The sequence below is a fragment of the Bufo bufo genome, chromosome 3 (genome assembly GCF_905171765.1).
Source record: "Bufo bufo chromosome 3, aBufBuf1.1, whole genome shotgun sequence".
Lineage (NCBI taxonomy): Eukaryota > Metazoa > Chordata > Amphibia > Anura > Bufonidae > Bufo > Bufo bufo.
In genome coordinates, this window is record NC_053391.1 from 524,448,478 (window position 1) to 524,469,447 (window position 20,970).

Sequence of the window (20,970 nt, forward strand, 5' to 3'; positions counted from 1 at the left end):
TTAGCCATACTGACCACAAATACACAATACAAATGCACTATAATATACTTTCTATATTAGAAATTATATTATAAGTATATCACACCCCTCAGTATGTCACACTTATCAATAGCACACCTATACCAGTCATTAAAAGTACTTTTGTGGCACTATTAAAGTCCTTAAAAGTACTTTTGTGGCACTGTCCCTGCTCCACACACCAACCTCTCCCTACACTGGGAAAAGACTGAATGTAAAATGGCGGCCAGATTGGGTTTATTTATAGGGTGGGAGGTGTGTCCATGTGCTGAAATGTCTCAATTGGCTGTCCTGTACCACCTGATGGATGTGTCATGGGTGACAGTTCGGTGCTATGCAAAAAAATATGGCGCATGTTAATATCGCAATATGTTCGCATGTTTGGCGAATCGCGAACGAGCAAAGTTTGCCGCAAAACGACCACCGGGCGAACCGCAAGGCCATCTCTACATATAACTGCACCGCTGAACAGCAAATATATTTTACTTTTGCCACTAATACATGACAAAAAAGGCTTTAGAACATATAACTGCACCGCTAAATGGCAAATATATTATTATTTTGCAAATAATACATGCCACAGTAGGTTTTAGAACATATAACTGCGCCACTGAACAGCAAATATATTTTTCTGTTGCCACTAATACACGTCACAGAAGTCTTTAGAGCATATAACTGCACTACCGAACAGCAAATATATTTTAGTTTTGCCACTAATACATGACAAAAAGGGCTTTCAAACATATAACTGCACTGCTGAACGGCAAATATATTTTATTTTTGCCACTAATACATGACAAAAAAGGCTTTAGAACATATAACTGCACTGCTGAACGGCAAATATATTTTTCTTTTGCCACTAATACACAACAAAAAGGGCTTTAGAACATATAACTGCACCAGTTAACGGCAAATATATTTTTATTTTGCAACTAATACAAGGCAAAAAGAGCTTAAGAACATATAACTCCACCGCTGAATGGCAAATTTATTCTTATTTTGCCACTAAAACGCAGCAAAAAGGGCTTTAGAACATGTACACTGCATCACTGAACGGAAAATGTTTTTCTTTTTCCACTAATACAGGACGAAAAGTGCTGTAATTTTAGCATTTTACCACACAATGGCTAATATGCCCTTTTTTCCCACTAATACAAGCCAAAAAAATGTATAAATATTTTGTTGTAATAAACCCTGTTTATGGCTGTAACACGCCAATAATAAGAATGGTTTGCTGGAATTACAGAGCTGTATAATGTCAATTTGGGTCCCCAGTCAGTGCAGCAAGGTGTAATAGGCTTGTTCCTATTACCCAGGCTGTAACCTCCCCTACTGAACCCTGTTCCACATAAATGCTGTGGAATGATTCTTCCCTATCCTTTCCCTGCACCTTGAATAATCTTTCCCTGCACTAGTAAAAATGTTTTTTAACACAATTGTTTTTCTGCACTAAGTACACTGGAAAATTACAGAATCCAAGATGGCTGGGGCTATTTATAGGGCTGTGACATCACAGTTCCTTGCTTCATGTCCTTACACGTGCAGCAGCCATTTTAGGAAAAAATGTGCTTTGTTACCACGAAGCGTGAGGAAATTGGGATTTGGTGCGAATCGAATTTTTCCTGAAATTTTGATCGAATTCCACTTTGTCAACTTCGATTCTCTCATCTCTTATTAACACCATAAAAAAAACACAGAATACAATAACCAAATTACTTTGTTTTTCATGCCATCATCCTCAAAGACTTTGTAAAAGTCTTTGTAAAAGTTAGATGTATGCCTTAAGGACCGGACCCATTTTTGTATTTTAATTTTTCCCTTTCTACCTTCAAAAAGCCACAACTTTTTTTTTTATTCACATACCCGTAAGAGGGCTTATTTTTTTGAAGGACAAGTTGTATGTTTTATGGCACCATTTCAATTTCCATATCTTCTACTGGAAAACAAGAAAAAAAAACAAAAAAAAAACAAACACAAGTTGTGTTTTGATATTACGGAGTTCACAGTGCGCTGAAATGACATAACATCCTTATTCTGCATGTCAGTATAATTGTGGCACAACCAAATTTGTACAGTTTTTATTCTGTTTTAATCATTTTTAAAGAGCTGTTTCAGGGTTTATTTTTTTGCAGAGTGAAAATTTTTTTTTTTTATTATCATCACTCATCTTGGTCAATGACTAGAGTTGAGCGAACACCTGGATGTTCGGGTTCGAGAAGTTCGGCCGAACTTCCCGGAAATGTTCGGGTTTGGGATCCGAACCTGACCCGAACTTCGTCCCGAACCCCATTGAAGTCAATGGGGACCCAAACTTTTCGGCACTAAAAAGGCTGTAAAACAGCCCAGGAAAGGGCTAGAGGGCTGCAAAAGGCAGCAAAATGTAGTTAAATCCCCTGCAAACAAATGTGGATAGGGAAATGAATAAAAATAAAAATAAAATAAATAAAAATTAACCAATATCAATTGGAGAGAGGTCCCATAGCAGAGAATCTGGCTTCATGTCAGCAGAGAATCAGTCTTCATGTCATAGCAGAGAATCATGCTTCACGTCACCCACCACTGGAACAGTCCATTGTCAGATATCTAGGCCCAGGCACCCAGGCAGAGGAGAGAGGTCCCATAGCAGAGAATCTGGCTTCATGTCAGCAGAGAATCAGTCTTCATGTCATAGCAGAGAATCAGGCTTCACGTCACCCACCACTGGAACAGTCCATTGTCAGATATTTGGGCCCAGGCACCCAGGCAGAGGAGAGAGGTCCCATAGCAGAGAATCTGCTTCATGTCAGCAGAGAATCAGTCTGCATGTCATAGCAGAGAATTATGCTTCACGTCACCCACCACTGGAACAGTCCATTGTCAGATATTTAGGCCCAGACACCCAGGCAGAGGAGAGAGGTCCCATAGCAGAGAATCTGGCTTCATGTCATAGCAGAGAATCAGGCTTCACGTCACCCACCACTGGAACAGTCCATTGTCAGATATTTAGGCCCCGGCACCCAGACAGAGGAGAGAAGTCCCATAACAGAGATTCAGGCTTCATGTCAGCAGAGAATCAGTCTTCATGTCATAGCAGAGAATTAGGCTTCACGTCACCCAACATTGGAACAGTCCATTGTCATATAATTTAGGCCCCGGCACCCAGACAGAGGAGAGAGGTCCCATAACATAGAATCTGGCTTCATGTCAGCGACTCAGCAGAGAATCAGTCTTCATGTCACCCACCACTGGAACAGGCCACTCTCAGATATTTTTATATGTTTACAGACAGAATTAGACTTGGATATGCACAGTAGTGTGTGTGTGAAGTTATTGAGAATGACCCTATCAGCACCTTGAATCTAATATACCCTTTTAGGGATAGATTTAAAGTAGGCCTGATACAGCAGAAACCACTAATTTAGGAAATTGCTAGGTTGGGAATTGTATTTCAAACCAGAACAAAAACTGTGCTTTGACGGACACAATATAACTTAACCAGCTACAGCAATAGCCAGAGATTTAGCTGAATATAAATTTGAGGCCTATTTTTTAGGCGCTGGGTGACAGGTATACGTTTACGGACAGAATTAGACTTGGCTATGCACAGTAGCGTATGTGTGAAGTTAATGAGAATGACCCTATCAGCACCTTGAATCTAATATACCCTTTTAGGGATAGATTTAAAGTAGGCCTGATACAGCAGAAACCACTAATTTAGGAAATTGCTAGGTTGGGAATTGTTTTTTAAACCAGAACAAAAACTGTGCTTTGACGGACACAATATAACTTCACCAGCTACAGCAATAGCCAGAGATTTAGCTGAATATAAATTTGAGGCCTATTATTTAGGCGCTGGGTGACAGGTATACGTTTACGGACAGAATTAGACTTGGATCTGCACAGTAGCGTGTGTGTGAAGTTATTGAGAATGACCCTATCAGCACCTTGAATCTAATATACCCTTTTAGGGATAGATTTAAATAACCACACTATTGATGGTTAAATGCACTTGATGAAAGCTTGACCCTGATGTAGGATATAGCCAAAAAATATTCACACTATTGATGGTTAAATGCACTTGGTGGTAGCTTGTGCTGGCGCACCACAAGCCACAAAATGGCCGCCGATCACCCCAGAAAAAAGTGACTGAAAAACGCTCTGGGCAGCCTAAAAACAGTGAGCAATTGAATAGCAGCAGTTCAATGATCCACAGCTGTAGATCAATCACTGTCTTAAGTGTTTTGGAGGAGTTAATCTGCCTAATCTCGCCCTAACGTCGCAGCTGCAACCTCTCCCTACACTTGTAACAGTAGGGTTACGTGCAGCGCTACGTGACCCAAGCTTATATAGAGGCTGGGTCACATGCTGCACTGGCCAATCACAGCCATGCCAATAGTAAGCATGGCTGTGATGGCCTCTTGGGGCAAGTAGTATGATGCTTGTTGATTGGCTGCTTTGCAGCCTTTCAAAAAGCGCCAAGAAAGCGCCGAACACCGAACCCGAACCCAGACTTTTACGAAAATGTTCGGGCTCGGGTCCGTGTCACGGACACCCCAAAATTTGGTACGAACCCGAACTATACAGTTCGGGTTCGCTCATCCTTATCAATAACGGCAGGTGCCTGCTGTATTATACACCTGACACCCACCACATATGGTGTTAGTTCAGCGAATGAGCTTGCTCCATACATCCCATGTATGCTAAAACCATTAATGTATAGCATTATACATTAAGGAATTAAAGAGGATATATCAGCAGGATCACCCTAATAAACCAGACCATGCCTTGTAGAGTTTATCCTGCTAATCAAAATTATACCTGTCTTGTAAAAATGGGTTGTAGTGTTCTTGAGAAAAAATTGATTTTATTCTTATGCAAGTGAGGTTTTTAATGCACTGTGGAGAAAGGCCAATATTGGAAAACCGAGGAGCTGAGGTTTACAGAGGGGCTAGGTCCCACCTCTCAGTGCACTGAAGCTCTCACTCACATAAAGAATAAAAGTATTGTTTCTCAGGAATTCTGAAACAAGGATGCACCCTACCCTGCAATCTTCCTGCTGACAGGTGCTCTTTAACGGAAGGAGATCTCAATCCAAACAACAAGGCTATTGGGCAGAACGGTGGCTTAGTAATTAGCACTGTTGTCTTGAAGTGCAGGGGTACTGGGTTCAAATCCGACCAAGGGCAACATCTGCACAGAGTTTATATGTTCTCCCTGTGTTTGTGTAGGTTTCCTACCAAACCCCAAAGACATACTGAGGGGAGGACTTAGATTGTGAGCCCCATTGGGGACAGAGGGATGCTAATGTCTGTAAAGCGCTGTGAAATATGTCAGCGATGTATAATAAGTAAATAAAAATGTCTCCTGTCTAGCTCTATGGGTCACTGTCAGTTGTGTTATATATAAGCAATCTTTATCATTACCCTTTTTAACAGGAATTTTTATGACAAGTTGATTTCAGGTAACACATTAATTGATAGCCCTGTTAGCCATTTCAGCACAAATATTTTGTTGGCTGTCAAAAGGTCTTACAAACAGTGGCCTGGACTGTTTGCTAAGTAAGGCAAGCTAAGCCCAGCCTGATCCGACCATTATTAGATCTAACAACAACAGCAAGAAAAGATCCTTCATTTCGGCATCACTAAAAACCTCGCTGTCTGACCCAGTTGTCTCAGGTTGCCTCATTATAGGCACACCTCTGAGACACATACACAGATAGACAGAAAATAGTATATATCGACAACCAAAGAGGGAATATAGAACATAAACAAGGTACGCTAATGCAAAACACATACAGGCATCTAGAACTAGTATTGGACATACATACAGAGAGACTAAAACATACATACAGGTATACATGTAAATAGGCTATTAATTCAGAGAGGAAACTCGCTAGTGATATAGATTGACAGAGAAAATACATCAAGAAACATAAATAAGTGAATAGACCTGACATGAAGATGTACGGAATATAAATAACCTAGATGTAAATGGCATTAGACAGAAAATGAATAAGCGCCACATAAGTAAGTGGCAAGCACATAAGACTGAACAAAGAATTAGAAGGATTCTGTGATATTGCTTCTAATGACTTAATCAAATCCAGATAAAGAGCTGCTCACCTATTTCAATGGTAGGAACATATTTTCTTTAAACATATTGGAAATAAAAAAGCTTATTGTGATTTGTGGCTTAATAATAAGGCAGAGGGGAACTGAGCTCTTCACAGAAGATCACTTATCTTTATGTACATCTCAACAGTTTCTGAATTAAACAAGTAGTAATTTTTCATACAGATCTTGTCTAGCTAGCAAGAAACTTAATATCAGCATCAGTCTACTGTTTTATATTAAGCCCATCTTTCTTGTGTTTACAAATCAGTGCAGGGACTCTACAGAATATTTGATCAATAATATATCAGAATTTTAAAGAAATATATAAATTGCTTGTAATATTTTGCTAAGAGGATGGTCATAACATAAAACATTTCTACATTGTATTTAGTATCGTTTGTGCAGTATTAACTGCAGTTGTATCCCCAATATAGAGAAAAGCCAGTACTTTACCCCTTCTTGACGCAGCAGTTTTCCATTTTTGTTTTTCTCTCCCTGCCTTCCCAGAGCCATAACTATTTTTTATTTTTCCGTTCACATAGCCATATGAAAGCTGTTTTTTTTTTTTTTTGCAGAACAAGTTAAACTTTCTAATGCCAACATTTAACCCCTTAATGACCTGGCCATTTTGCACCTGGTAAATTTTATTCAATATGTTTTTCGCCTTTATTTATAAAAGAAATCCCAAATTTACAGAGAATTTTATTTCTCTGCTTTTAAGGCAGATAGTGATACCTCATAAAATAGTTATTAATTTACATTTCTCATATGTCTACTTTATGTTGGCATCATTTTGAAAATGTAATTTTATCTTTTTAGGACATTAGAAGGCTTAGAATTTTAGAAGCAATTAATAATTTTTTTAAGAAACTTTCTAAAACCCATTTTTTTAAGGACCAGTTATGAAGTTACTTTGTGGGCATTACATAGTAGAAACCACCCAAAATTGGCCCCATTTTAGAAACTACACCCCTCAAGTTATTCAAAACTGGTATTACAAACTTTTTTAACCCTTTAGGTGCTCCACAAGAATTAAAGGAAAATGGAGATGAAATTTAAAAATTTCCCTTTTTTCGCAGATTTTATATTTTAATCAATTTTTTTTCTGTAATACAGCAAGGGTTAACAGCCAAACTAAACTGAATATCTATTACCCTGATTCTGCAATTTACAGTAACACCCCATATGTGGTTGTCGACTGCTATATGGGTGCAGGACAGAGCTTAGAACAGATAGAGCACAATATGGCATTTGGAGGGCAGATTTCACTGGAATAATTTTCAGGTGCTGTGTCGCATTTAAAGGTACCCTGAGATACCCCATAGTGGAAAACCCCAAAAAGTGTTCCCATTTTGGAAACTACACCCCCCAAGGATTTTTTCAAGGAGTGTAGTGAGCACTTTGGCCCAATATGCTTTCCATTGAATTTAGAAGCCCTTGGTTGTAAAAAAGAAAAAATACATATTTTACTGAAAAATTTCACTTTAGGCCCAAGTTTTTCATCGTCACAAGGGGTAACAAAAGAAAGTCACCAAAAATGTGTTACCCATATTATCCTGAATACGGCAACACCCCATATGTGGTTATTGACTGCTGCATGAGCGCAAGGCAGAGCTTAGAACAGATGGAGCACGATATGGTTTTTGGAGGGCAGATTTCACTGGAATAATTTTCAGGCGCTGTGTCGCATTTAAAGTTACCCTAAAGGGTACCCCAAAAAGTGACCCCATTTTGGAAACTACACCCCCTAAAGTATTCATCTAGGGGTGTAGTGAGATGTGGACCCATTCACTTTAATGACAACGACCCGAAGCCAGGATAACTAAGGAGTGGCTCAGTAAGAAGCATATCTAGCCTAGCCAGTCTCCAGACGTAAATCCAATAGAACATCTTTGGAGGGCGCTGAAACTCCGTGTTGCTTAGCGACAGCCCCACACCCTGACAGATCTACAGGAGATCTGTGTGGAGGAGTGGGCCAAAATCCCTGTTGCAGTGTGTGCAAACCTGGTCAAGAACTACAAGAAACATTTGACCTCTGTAATTGCAAACAAAGGCTTCTGTACGAAATATTAACACTGATTTTCTCAGGTGTTCAAATACTTATGTTCAGCAGTGCAAGACAAATAAATTCTTTAAAAATCATACAATGTGATTTCCTGTTTTTTTTTTATTTATTCTGTCTCTCAGAGTGGGAATGCACCTACAATGTGAATTTCAGACCCCTTCATGATTTCTAAGTGGGAGAACTTGCAAAATTGCAGGGTGTTCAAATACTTCTGTGCCTTACTGTATAATGCTATCATGCAATGTGTTTAATGACACTGGACAGATATAATGCACTGAAAATAAGTAGCAATTTCTCAACAGCAGAATGCTATTGGGGTGCTGTGCTTTTAATAAAAATATTTGGAAAGTTGAGATTTTGTTCAATTAAGAAAAAACAAAATACATTTCTTGCAGGTGGCTGGTTTTGTAGCGCAGAACAGTAAGAATGAGGTTCTACAGCAGGTGTATTTTTAAGCATTGTGCCCCAGAAACTCAGCCCCTCACTCCCTCAAACAGCTTTTCCAGATTAAAGACCTTCAATTTTTTTCTTTCTATTCTTTCTTTATTTATTACACTGCCCCTGTTACACTAGAAGAGATGCTTGCTTATTACAAGTGGCATATATCTAATAGAGGCAGACGACTAATAGAGGCAGACCATGCAGCTGCTATGGGACCCATGGAGGAAGGTGGCACGGCGCTACAGGAAAGCCCCACCCCAATTACACTTACATAGCTGACTCTGTATATCTAGCTTACTGTGCAGAACAACCTGCAATAATGTCATCAGCATATGATCAGGGCAGCCATACAGAGTTAATAGTTCATAGCTGAAAGACCTGTGATGATGTCATTATCATGTGACAGGTGTAACATCCCAGAGTGGTGTTACCACTCCTGCACCTTGCTACTGTTTTTAATGGGCTAACACAATGTCATCTTATGTATTTTGTTCCAGGTCCTCCTCATATTGTGTATTAATAATCTTGTTATGTAACTGTTTATTACATGTAATGTGCCTGGTTCACCAGCAGGTGGCAGCAAATATGGCAGTGCTACACTTAGAGAGAATGGAACTTACCATTCCATTCTCCTTCCCCCCTCTGGTCAGAAGTGGGCGAGTCCTGCTTCCTGCTGGAAGGGTGGGGGCAGAAGTTTCCAGTTAGTTCTAGTCTTTGCTAGACAGGGGAAGGGAGTGCAGGGAAACGTCACTGCCTGATGTTCCCACACCAGCCAGAGCACACTAAGCTCTGCTGGCCATGGAGGCAGAAGCTTGGAAGCCTCAGGAGACAGGAGAATAGTTCCTTGGCTGAAACTAAGCCAGACTAAAGAGTGGAGTGCAGCATAGAGAAGAAATCAAAGTTACGGATGTAGTAGGGTTAACACACATGCTTTATGAGACGTGTTAACTAAGCTAAATGCGTTAAGCAAACACCTTCAATTGTTTTTCAATGGCTTTTGTTTCAAGATAACGCAATGAGTTAAGAAATTTGAGTTAAGAGTTTGTGTGTTAACCTTGCTATATCTGTACTGAGCTGAGAGAAAGAGGTAAAGCAGAGTTGAGTTTGCCTGCCAGTTTATGCTAAAGTCTGCTAGAATCAAGACAAAGCCTGAAAAATGTTTGAAGAAACGTTTATTCAAGTAAAGCTGCCATGGAACTTCATCTCAAGGTCTGGACTCAAGTTATTCAGGTAGGAGCACCGTGACACATAAAGAGACATTTAGGCCGCACTACACCACTCAGCATTCCTACTAAACCTGGGTCGCGATATATTGGCCCTGGAAGAAATCACACATTGCACAGGTCAGGGAGATGGAGCTCAGCGGTGGAGAGGAAAATGTAGTCAAACTACATGGGGAGGAGCTTCTATGTTTGCCTGGATGAGATGTGAGTGGTATCCAGGGATAACCCATTACATTCTAATACTAGGAGTTTTAATTTTGACCTACTCTATCCCCTTCCATGTAATGTTCAAAGATACCCTACAATAACAGTCTGGCCATGCTGGGAGTTGTAGTTCTCTCATCTTATAATATCGAATGATGCTGTATAATAACAGTCTGGTAATGCTGGGGGTTTTAGTTCTCTCCTTTATACCTTCTCCCTCAAATGTCAACTTGTGTTCCATAATAACAGCATGGAAATACTGGGAGTTGTAGTTCTCTTTTATTTTAACCATCCATGTATTCCCCTTTAATTTTTACCTGTTTTACACTGCCAGTAGTAGTTCCATCAAGTGTTCCAGCAGAGAACAACCTGCCTGAGCCCTCTGGATCTGGGATTGATGTGGGTTATTGGAGTGCCCACCAGCCCCATTGCACCCAGAGAGCTCCGGCAGGTTGCCAGAACAGTTTGCTGGAACTACTACCGACAGTGTGAAACAGGCCTAAACTGGTCATGACGAGACTTGTAGTTCTCTTATCACTATTATAATATTCTGCAGCAGCTAGAGTGAAGATTAGGCTTTGCTCATATCTGCACTAGTGATGTTCGCTGTTCTGCTCTATCATAGGAACACAACAAAGAAAATCATTGTACGTCTGTGATCTCACTATTATGAAACATATGGCTACTCCTAGATTCGAACCAGTGACCTTTCACTTGGGAATCAACCGAATAACACACTGAGCTATCAAGGAATGTGAGAACAGGCTATAATTTTAAGTTTACAAAAATAAAAAAAGATTGTTCCACTAACAGGAGCAAAACAGTAAGGCCCCTTGCAGACAAGCGTTCTTCCTGCAGGGAGTCTGCATCGCAGCGCCCGGCCTGACCTCCCAGCACTAACGGGATTCACATAGCATTATATTGATTTATGATGCTATGTAACCCTTAGGCCTCTTTCACACGGGCGAGATTTCCGCGCGGGTGCAATGCGTGAGGTGAAAACGCATTGCACCCGCACTGAATCCGGACCCATTCATTTCTATTGGGTTGTGCACATGAGCAGTGATTTTCACGCATCACTTGTGCGTTGCGTGAAAATCGCAGCATGCTCTACTTTGTGCGTTTTTCACGCAACGCAGGCCCAATGGAAGTGAATGGGGCTGCGTAAAAATCGCAAGCATCCACAAGCAAGTGCGGATGCGGTGTCATTTTCACGCACGGTTGCTAGGAGACAATCGGGATGGGGACCTGATCATTATTATTTTCCCTTATAACATGGTTATAAGGGAAAATTTTTGCATTCTTAATACAGAATGCTTAGTAAAATAGGGCTGGAGGGGTTAAAAAAAATAAAAAAAATATTTAACTCACCTTAATCCACTTGTTCGCGCAGCCCTTCTCTTCTGTCTTCATCTTTGCTGTGCAGTAGGAAAAGGACCTGTGGTGACGTCACTGTGCTCATCACATGGTCCGTCACATGATCCATCACAATAGTGATGGATCGTGTGATGGACCATGTGATGAGCGCAGTGACGTCACCACAGGTCCTTTACCCAGGTCCTGAAGAAAGAAGAAAGCAGAGAAGCTGGGCTGTGCAAACAAGTGGATTAAGGTGAGTTAAATTATAACATTTTTTTTTAACTCCTTCACTAAGCATTCTGTAGCGCTGGGAGATTAGGCCAGGAGCTGCCTTGCGGACTCACTGAGGAAGGAAAGCTCATCTGCAAGGTGCCTAACAATACAGTTACATGACACAAATTTGCATAAGTAATCATATGCTAAACAGTTGCAAGTCCAATTTATGTATGATATAGCCAAGATGATTGTCTATAAAAAGATGGTAGTCTCACGTTCTAAGCTGTAGTGGATGGTGAGATATGGAGCCTGAAAGTCAAAGTTCAAAACATTGTTACCCTTTTGCTCATCAGTGCTCATCTTTTTCTGCATAATGTGCACTAATGATAATGATTATCACTGTTAATATGTCCTGTATTCAATGCTGTTATATGGGAAAAGGATCAGTGGCGACATGACCAGACCTTTGCAGTTTCTCAAGTGAGTAATGATGATATGACTGCTTAACTTTATGTGCTTTGTGGTTCTTCTGTGAAAATGGTCATGCACAACTAATAACGTGATGCGGAGTGATGAGCGGCAGGGGCAATATTCAAATTTGTGATATTTCGCTAATATTTTGTAAAATATTCGTCATATATTCGAGAATTTGCGATTATTTTCTTGATTGCGAAAATCAGCAATGTAATATTTGCGCAATGCGTGCACAATACAGGCGTGGGTCACTTTTGCTACATTTTCCAAGCTGCTAGAAGTTTCCTGAGACTGGAGAAAATGGTTGGCATGGCAGAACATTAAAAATGGCTTTATATGCAGATATATATATTTGCGATTGCGCTAATCGGCACTAATGATGCGAATATTTTGGCACAATACGTGAAACTTCACATTTTAGCAGGTCTGACTACATATTACTGATTGGTGCACTATGTATTGTTGTGACAGCACAGCACTATGCCTGTAGCATGTACAGTATGGAAAGCATGGCCTGTCACACTACCTAACACCCTGCACTGGAATCTATCAGCTACACTATATCGGGATCTAACCTACACTGACTATCTCCCACTAACTATCTGTATTATATATATAAGCTAACTATCTATCTATCTAATGTAATGAGTGAAAAGCACAGAGCACAGCAATGACACTGCTCTCTCTCTCAGAACTTAAAGGGTTTCTGTCACCCCACAAAACAATTATTTTTTTTTTTGGATAGTTATATTCCTTATAGTGCGATATAGGAGAATATAATGGTCTTACTTACTTTCATGCGGCCGATTCTTTAGAAAACGAAGTTTTATAATATGTAAATCAGGGCTCTACCAGCAAGTAGGGCGTCTACTTGCTGGTAGCCGCAGCAGAAATCCGCCCCCTCCTCTTGTTGATTGACAGGGCCAGCCGGGATCTCCTCCTTCCGGCCGGCCCTGTCAGTATTTCAAAAATCGCGCGCCTCTGTTCATTCGGCGCAGGCGCTCTGAGATAAGGAGGCTCGTATCCTCAGCACTCCCTCAGTGCGCCTGCGCCGATGACGTCTTCTCTTTCGGTGATATCATCGGCGCAGGCGCACTGAGGGAGTTCTGAGGAGACGAGCCTCCTTATCTCAAAGCGCCTGCGCCGAATGAACAGAGGCGCGCGATTTTTGAAATACTGACAGGGCCGGCCGGAGGAGGAGATCCCGGCTGGCCCTGTCAATCAACACGGCGAGGGGGCGGATTTCTTCTGCGGCTACCAGCAAGTAGACGCCCTACTTGCTGGTAGAGCCCTGATTTACATATTATAAAACTTCGTTTTCTAAAGAATCGGCCGCATGAAAGTAAGTAAGACCATTATATTCTAAATATTTGTGAATTCTCGAAGTGCCGATATTCGCGATTAATATTTGCGATTCGAATATACGCGCTTAACACTACTGGGGAAATCAGGCTTCAGGCACCAAGATTGGTAAACGGATATAGAGATTAGTCTGATATGGTGTGAAAAGACATAAGGACCTAAGAGCAGAGATTATTTAGCAGATCTAGGTGCATCTTAGCCCCCAGGACAGCTTCAAATACTTAGGTCTGGAAATATCTAAGGACCCTAATAAATTTATAGCACTGAACATTAAACCACTACTTGATAAAATGAAGGAGAGGATTAAAGTCTGGAATAAACTACCAATAAACAAAGCAGACCGAATTGCACTAATTAAAATGATACTGTTACCCCAGTTGCTCTACGTCATTAGAAACAGTCCCATTTACCTGGGAGAATCGGTTTTTCATGACATAGAGAAATTATTCAATGTATTAATCTGGTCAAACAAAAGGGTAAGGAAAAAGATGTACTGGCTTACAAGATCTTACGAACAAGGAGGACTAGAGGTCCCAGATATCAAATTGTACTATATGGTAGCTAATATTGCAACAATGATGAATTGGACACAGGTGGACTCTCTGAGCCATTTGGTATATAAGAGTGAGGGTGGCTTACCAGATATATTTACATTACTCGAATCAGGACAACTGGAAAGTACGCACCTATATAAAATCCCATTGGTAAAATCATTGGTGAAGGTATGGAGTAAAGTCAAAAAATCACAGAATTTAGAGGGGCAGATTAAAGTCACACCATTATGGTATAATAGGAGGTTAGGTAATGCTACCTTTTTGAAAGAGGCCAAATACTGGACTGATAAGGGTTTATAGTATATTTCACAATATTTTCAAAATGAAACACTGAAGGATAGGGACACATTATTAAAGAAAGTTATTTTAGATATATTCAGATGGTGGATATTGTTAAAACGGTTATCAAAAAGGAAGATATAGTGATAAAATCACATGAGGTGATCAATTATATACTAGGCTGGAAAGGTAAGCACAAGCTTGTATAAAAAGATACGAGAAACTAGAAGTGAGGGATTTATTTGTAATAGTAAATTAAAATGGGAGAATGATATAGGGATAATAACAGACGATCAGTGGGGAAAATTTTGGTGTTTTAAACCATATCTGAGGAACCCCTCTCATAGGGTAACTCAGTTTATGATATTACACCGTTTATATACACTGCTCAAAAAAATAAAGGGAACACTTATACAACACAATGTAACTCCAAGTCAATCACACTTCTGTGAAATCAAACTGTCCACTTAGGAAGCACCACTGAGTGGCAATCAATTTCACATGCTGTTGTGCAAATGGGATAGACAACAGGTGGAAATTATAGGCAATTAGCAAGACACCCCCAATAAAGGAGTGGTTCTGTAGGTGGTGACCACAGACCGCTTCTCAGTTCCTATGCTTCCTGGCTGATGTTTTGGTCACTTTTGAATGCTGGCGGTGCTTTCACTCTAGTGGTAGCATGAGACGGAGTCTACAACCCACACAAGTGGCTCAGGTAGTGCAGCTTATCCAGGATGGCACATCAATGCGAGCTGTAGCAAGAAGGTTTGCTGTGTCTGTCAGCGTAGTGTCCAGAGCATGGAGGCGCTACCAGGAGACAGGCCAGTACATCAGGATACGTGGAGGAGGCCGTAGGAGAGCAACAACCCAGCAGCAGGACCGCTACCTCCGCCTTTGTGCAAGGAGGAACAGGAGGAGCACTGCCAGAGCTCTGCAAAATGACCTCCAGCAGGCCATAAATGTGCATGTCTGCTCAAACGGTCAGAAACAGACTCCATGAGGGTGATATGAGGGCCCGACGTCCACAGGTGGGGGTTGTGCTTACAGCCCAACACCGTGCAGGACGCTTGGCATTTTCCAGAGAACACCAATATTGGAAAATTCACCACTGGCGCCCTGTGCTCTTCACAGATGAAAGCAGGTTCACACTGAGCACATGTGACAGACGTGACAGAGTCTGGAGACGCCGTGGAGAACGTTCTGCTGCCTGCAACATCCTCCAGCATGACCGGTTTGGCATTGGTCAGTAATGGTGTGGGGTGGCATTTCTTTGGAGGGCCGCACAGCCCAGAGGTAGCCTGACTGCCATTAGGTACCGAGATGAGATCCTCAGACCCCTTGTGAGACCATATGCTGGTGCGTTTGGCCCTGGGTTCCTCCTAATGCAAGACAATGCTAGACTTCATGTGGCTGGAGTGTGTCAGCAGTTCCTGCAAGACGAAGGCATTGATGCTATCGACTGGACTGCCTGTTCCCCAGACCTGAATCCAATTGAGCACATCTGGGACATCATGTCTCGCTCTATCCACCAACGTCACGTTGCACCACAGACTGTCCAGGAGTTGGCAGATGCTTTAGTCGAGGTCTGGGAGGAGATCCCTCAGGAGACCGTCCGCCACCTCATCAGGAGCATGCACAGGCGTTGTAGGGAGGTCATACAGGCATGTGGAGGCCACACACACTACTGAGCCTCATTTTGACTTGTTTTAAGGACATTACATCAAAGTTGGATCAGCCTGTAGTATGTTTTTTCACTTTAATTTTGAGGGTGACTCCAAATCCAGACCTCCATGGGTTGAAAAATTTGATTTCCATTTTATTATTTTTGTGTGATTTTGTTGTCAGCACATTTAACTATGTAAAGAACAAAGTATTTCAGAAGAATATTTAATTAATTCAGATCTAGGATGTGTTATTTTTGTGTTCCCTTTATTTTTTTGAGCAGTGTATAACACCAAAATGGCTCAAGAAAGTTTCAGCTAAAACGCCCGGATTATGTCCTAGATGTATGAAAAAGGTTTAAAGGTAATATAAGTGGTGTGCATTTACTGTAATGTATTGGATAGGTCAAGTATCTCCATGAAGGGGATGTTTTAGTGGCAGGGGAACGAATACCCTACTACATTTTATCGGTGCAATTGTATTAAGCATGCTTACTTCCTCTTGGTTGATGCCTGATGTCTTTTTGTTTTTTTTATTATGTAACTGTTAAATGTACTACTATTGCTCTTTTTGTGCTTTATTGGATTAAATAAAAAATATATATATAAAAAAAAAAAAAGATCTAGGTGCATATTACTGTGCAGGAGAATGCCCTGTCAGGTTCTGCTCTGGTAGAATTCAAACTGCCTGGTGATAATAAAGTTAGAGTGTCTGGTTCCACATCTGTGTGTTGTGAGGGAGCTGTGGCTTGTGACTACTATGGTACTCAGCCTAAGGCCTCCTGCACACGACCGTTTTTTTTGCGGTCCGCAAAAACGGGTTCCGTTTTTCCGTGATCCGTGACCGTTTTTTCGTCCGTGGGTCTTCCTTGATTTTTGGAGGATCCACGGACATGAAAAAAAAAGTCGTTTTGGTGTCCACCTGGCCGTGCGGAGCCAAACGGATCCGTCCTGACTTACAATGAAAGTCAATGGGGACAGATCCGTTAGACGTTGACACAATATGGTGCAATTGCAAACAGATCCGTCCCCCATTGACTTTCAATGTAAAGTCAGGAGTTAATATACCATAGGATCTGAGTTTTCTCCAATCCGATGGTATATTTTAACTTGAAGCGTCCCCATCACCATGGGAACGCCTCTATGTTAGAATATACCATTGGATTTGAGTTACATCGTGAAACTCATATCCGACAGTATATTCTAACACAGAGGCGTTCCCATGGTGATGGGGACGCTTCAAGTTAGAATATACTACGAACTGTGTACATGACTGCCCCCTGCTGCCTGGCAGCCCCTGATCTCTTACAGGGGGCTGTGATCAGCACAATTAACCACTAAGGTGCCGCACCTGAAGGGGTTAATTGTGCATATCATAGCCCCCTGTAAGAGATCAGGGGCTGCCAGGCAGCAGGGGGCAGACCCCCCTCCCTCCCCAGTTTGAATATCATTGGTGGCCAGTGTGCGGCCCCACCCCCGGCCCCCCCTCCCTCCCTCTATTGTATTATCATTGGTGGCCAGTGTGCGGCCTCCCCCGGCCCCCCCTCCCCCCTCTATTGTATTATCATTGGTGGCCAGTGTGCGGCCTCCCCTCTCCCCCCTCCGATCATTCGTGGCAGCGGAGAGTTCAGATCGGAATCCCAGTTTAATCGCTGGGGCTCCGATCTGTAACCATGGCAACCAGGACGCTACTGCAGGCCTGGTTGCCATGGTTACTTAGCAATATTACAATATTAGTAGCATCATACTTACCTGCTGTGCTGTCTGTGTCCGGCCGGGAGCTCCTCCTACTGGTAAGTGACAGGTCTGTGCGGCGCATTGCTAAATGATCTGTCACTTACCAGTAGGAGGAGCTCCCGGACGGTCACAAACAGCGCAGCAGGTAAGTATGATGCTTCTAATATTGTAATATTGCTAAGTAACCATGGCAACCAGGCCTGCAGTAGCGTCCTGGTTGCCATGGTTACCGATCGGAGCCCCAGCGATTAAACTAGGACTCCGATCGGAACTCTCCGCTGCCACCAATAATTGGGGGGGGAGAGGGGAGGCCGCACATTGGCCACCAATGATATTAATACAATAGCGGGGGGGCCGCACACTGGCCACCAATGATAATACAATAGAGGGAAGGAGGGGGGGCCGAGGGAGGCCGCACACTGTGCCACCAATGATATTACAATAGAGGGAGGGAAGGGGGGCCGGGGGGGCCGCACACTGGCCACCAATGAAAATAATACAATAGAGGGAGGGAGGGGGGCAGGGGGGGCCGCACACTGGCCACCAATGAAATTAAAACTGGTGAGGGAGGGGGGTCTGCCCCCTCCTGCCTGGCAGCCCCTGAACTCTTATAGGGGGCTATGATATGCACAATTAACCCCTCAGGTGCAGCACCTGAGGGATTAATTGTGCGGATCACAGCCCCCTGTAAGAGATCGGGTGCTGCCAGGCAGCAGGGGGCAGTCATGTACACAGTTCGTAGTATATTCTAACTAGAAGCGTCCCATCACTATGGGAACGCCTCTGTGTTAGAATATACTGTCGGTTCTGAAAACTCAGCTCTGAAAAAGCTTTTATGCAGACGGATCTTCGGATCCGTTGTATGAAAGTAACCTACGGCCACGGATCACGGACGCGGATGCCAATCTTGTGTGCATCCGTGTTCTTTCACGGACCCATTGACTTGAATGGGTCCGTGAACCGTTGTCCGTCATAAAAATACGACAGGTCATATTTTTTTGATGGACAGGAAACACGGATCACGGATGCGGCTGCAAAACGGTGCATTTTCCGATTTTTCCACAGACCCATTGAAAGTCAATGGGTCCGCGAAAAAAAAAGGAAAACGCCACAATGGCTACGGGTGCACACAACGGTCATGTGCAGGAGGCCTAAGCAGCAGAATTGCCATGATTCTGCCAGCTATAAAGAAGATGCCAAAATCATTAAGCAGGATTTGAAAGAATGGAATTGTAACTGATATGCGTGCCTCAGGGAGAAATATTACATGCTTTAGAGCACAGTGAGGAGAACAGTTCCAGAACTTACATATAGAGTTGAAGACATTGCCTATCTGAAAAACCCTGGTCTAAATGTGAACTTGCTGTAGATCAACTGATTACCATGAGTCTAAGTACGCCACGGCCTGTTGCTAGTGGCGACTCTAGGAACAATATATAGGGGGGCACAAAGATACCACAGTCAAAAATGGGGGGACACTAATAATTTTTACCACTTAATCAAAATAAGTATAAATAAATAAGATTACAAAATACAAGAGTATTGCGGTATGCAGGGATACATTTCTAATAAAACAATTTACTTACAAAAGAAGCTATTCAGTCGTCTGCTGTGCCGTCCTCTGCCTGCTTCCGCGGATTCTTTCCCCTTCTTTCTGTCTCTCCTCAGTGCGCAGGCGTACTGTTATGGGGGATCTATGGATGACACTGTGTTATGGTGCATCTGTGGATGACACTGTTATTATGCCTCTCATTAGCCCCCATTATGCCTCTTATTAGCCCACATTATGCCTCTCATCACCCCCATATCAGCCCCATGCTTCTCATTAGCCCCCATATCAGCCCTTATTCCTCATTAGCCCCCATCATAAGCCCTTATGCCTCATTAGCCACATTATGCCTATTAGCCCCCATTATGCCTCTCATTATCCCCCATTATCATCCCTTATGCCTCATTAACCCCCATTATCAGCCCTTATGCCTCATTATCCCCCATATGCCTCATTATCCCCCATATGCCTCATTAGCCCCCATATGCCTCATTAGCTCCCATATGCCTCATTAGCCCCCATTATGCCTATCATTAGCCCCCAGTATGCCCGCAGCAGCCTAACTTTTTATAAAATAAAAAAACACTTACCTCGCCTGCTTCTGGACTCCACCGCTCCTCGCCGCCAGCGATTTTCTTCCTTCTCCGTCGGCTGTGCTCTTAACTGGCGTGCTCAGTGTGAGGTCACAGTGCGCCCTCACGCTGTGCTCAACCCTGCACAGCCTACAGCAGAGGACCAGGAAGCGGTAAGTACAGAGCGTTCGCCGCTTCCTGGTCCTTCGGTACTAATGAGCTCTTCCATAATGGAAGCGCTCATTAGTATTTGCAGGCCATTGCGGCTCAAGAGGCAGTGGGGGAACACCCAGGGGGGCAAGCAATTGCCCCCCCCCCCCTTGCCTGCCTGTAGCGACGCCACTGGCTGTTGCACATTGCTGTCTGATTATCTTGCCATTGGTTCTGAATTATAATGTGTCATTTAGCCCAGAAGTGCAAGCACCATTCTCATGATTTTAGAACTGACATCTCCTAGCATTACTTGCTGCCTATAACAAACTTGCTTTGTGATTTGGCATTCTATTCATTGCAATATTTACACCAGGCACTTGAAACAAACTGACATGTGTAATATATAAACTGTAAATAAGTGTACAAAATTTTACAGAAATTAAAAGTTACAGTATATTTAAACTGATATCAGGGCTTCACATCTTTTTTTACAGGAGTCATGGCAGATATGGTGAGTTTGTTATGATCCATTTTTAATTTAAATGCCCCTCACACTGAGTCTACTTCACTAGTGTCACCCACGATGCTAGGGAGGCTCGTCCCAGTCACCGCCTACCATTGGCTGCCCCCACCCCCGACACCACACAGGGAGAAGCAGTGGCGGCCGTGCGTGGATCAGGAACAGGGAGACAGGTAAGTAGAATCAGTGTGAGGGGCCCGGGAACATGGGGGGGGGGGGGCATTTCCGGGCTCGGAAAAACCCTTTACTAATGGAATGATTCCATTTTAAACTATAGATTATTAGCAAGGTAAATTGCAATATGCTGGTCATCAAAATACAACAGAACCCTGATGGAAAATAATTGAAGTGTGAATGTAGCCTTGTGCAGTCTTATGCATAGCAGGGATTTGCATTGGTGGAGTGTGTTTAATAACATTGCTTAGGACAGTTTCTATGTCTGATGTCTGGGTCAGATGATCACCTTGCTCAGCTTGATTAAATTAGAAAAT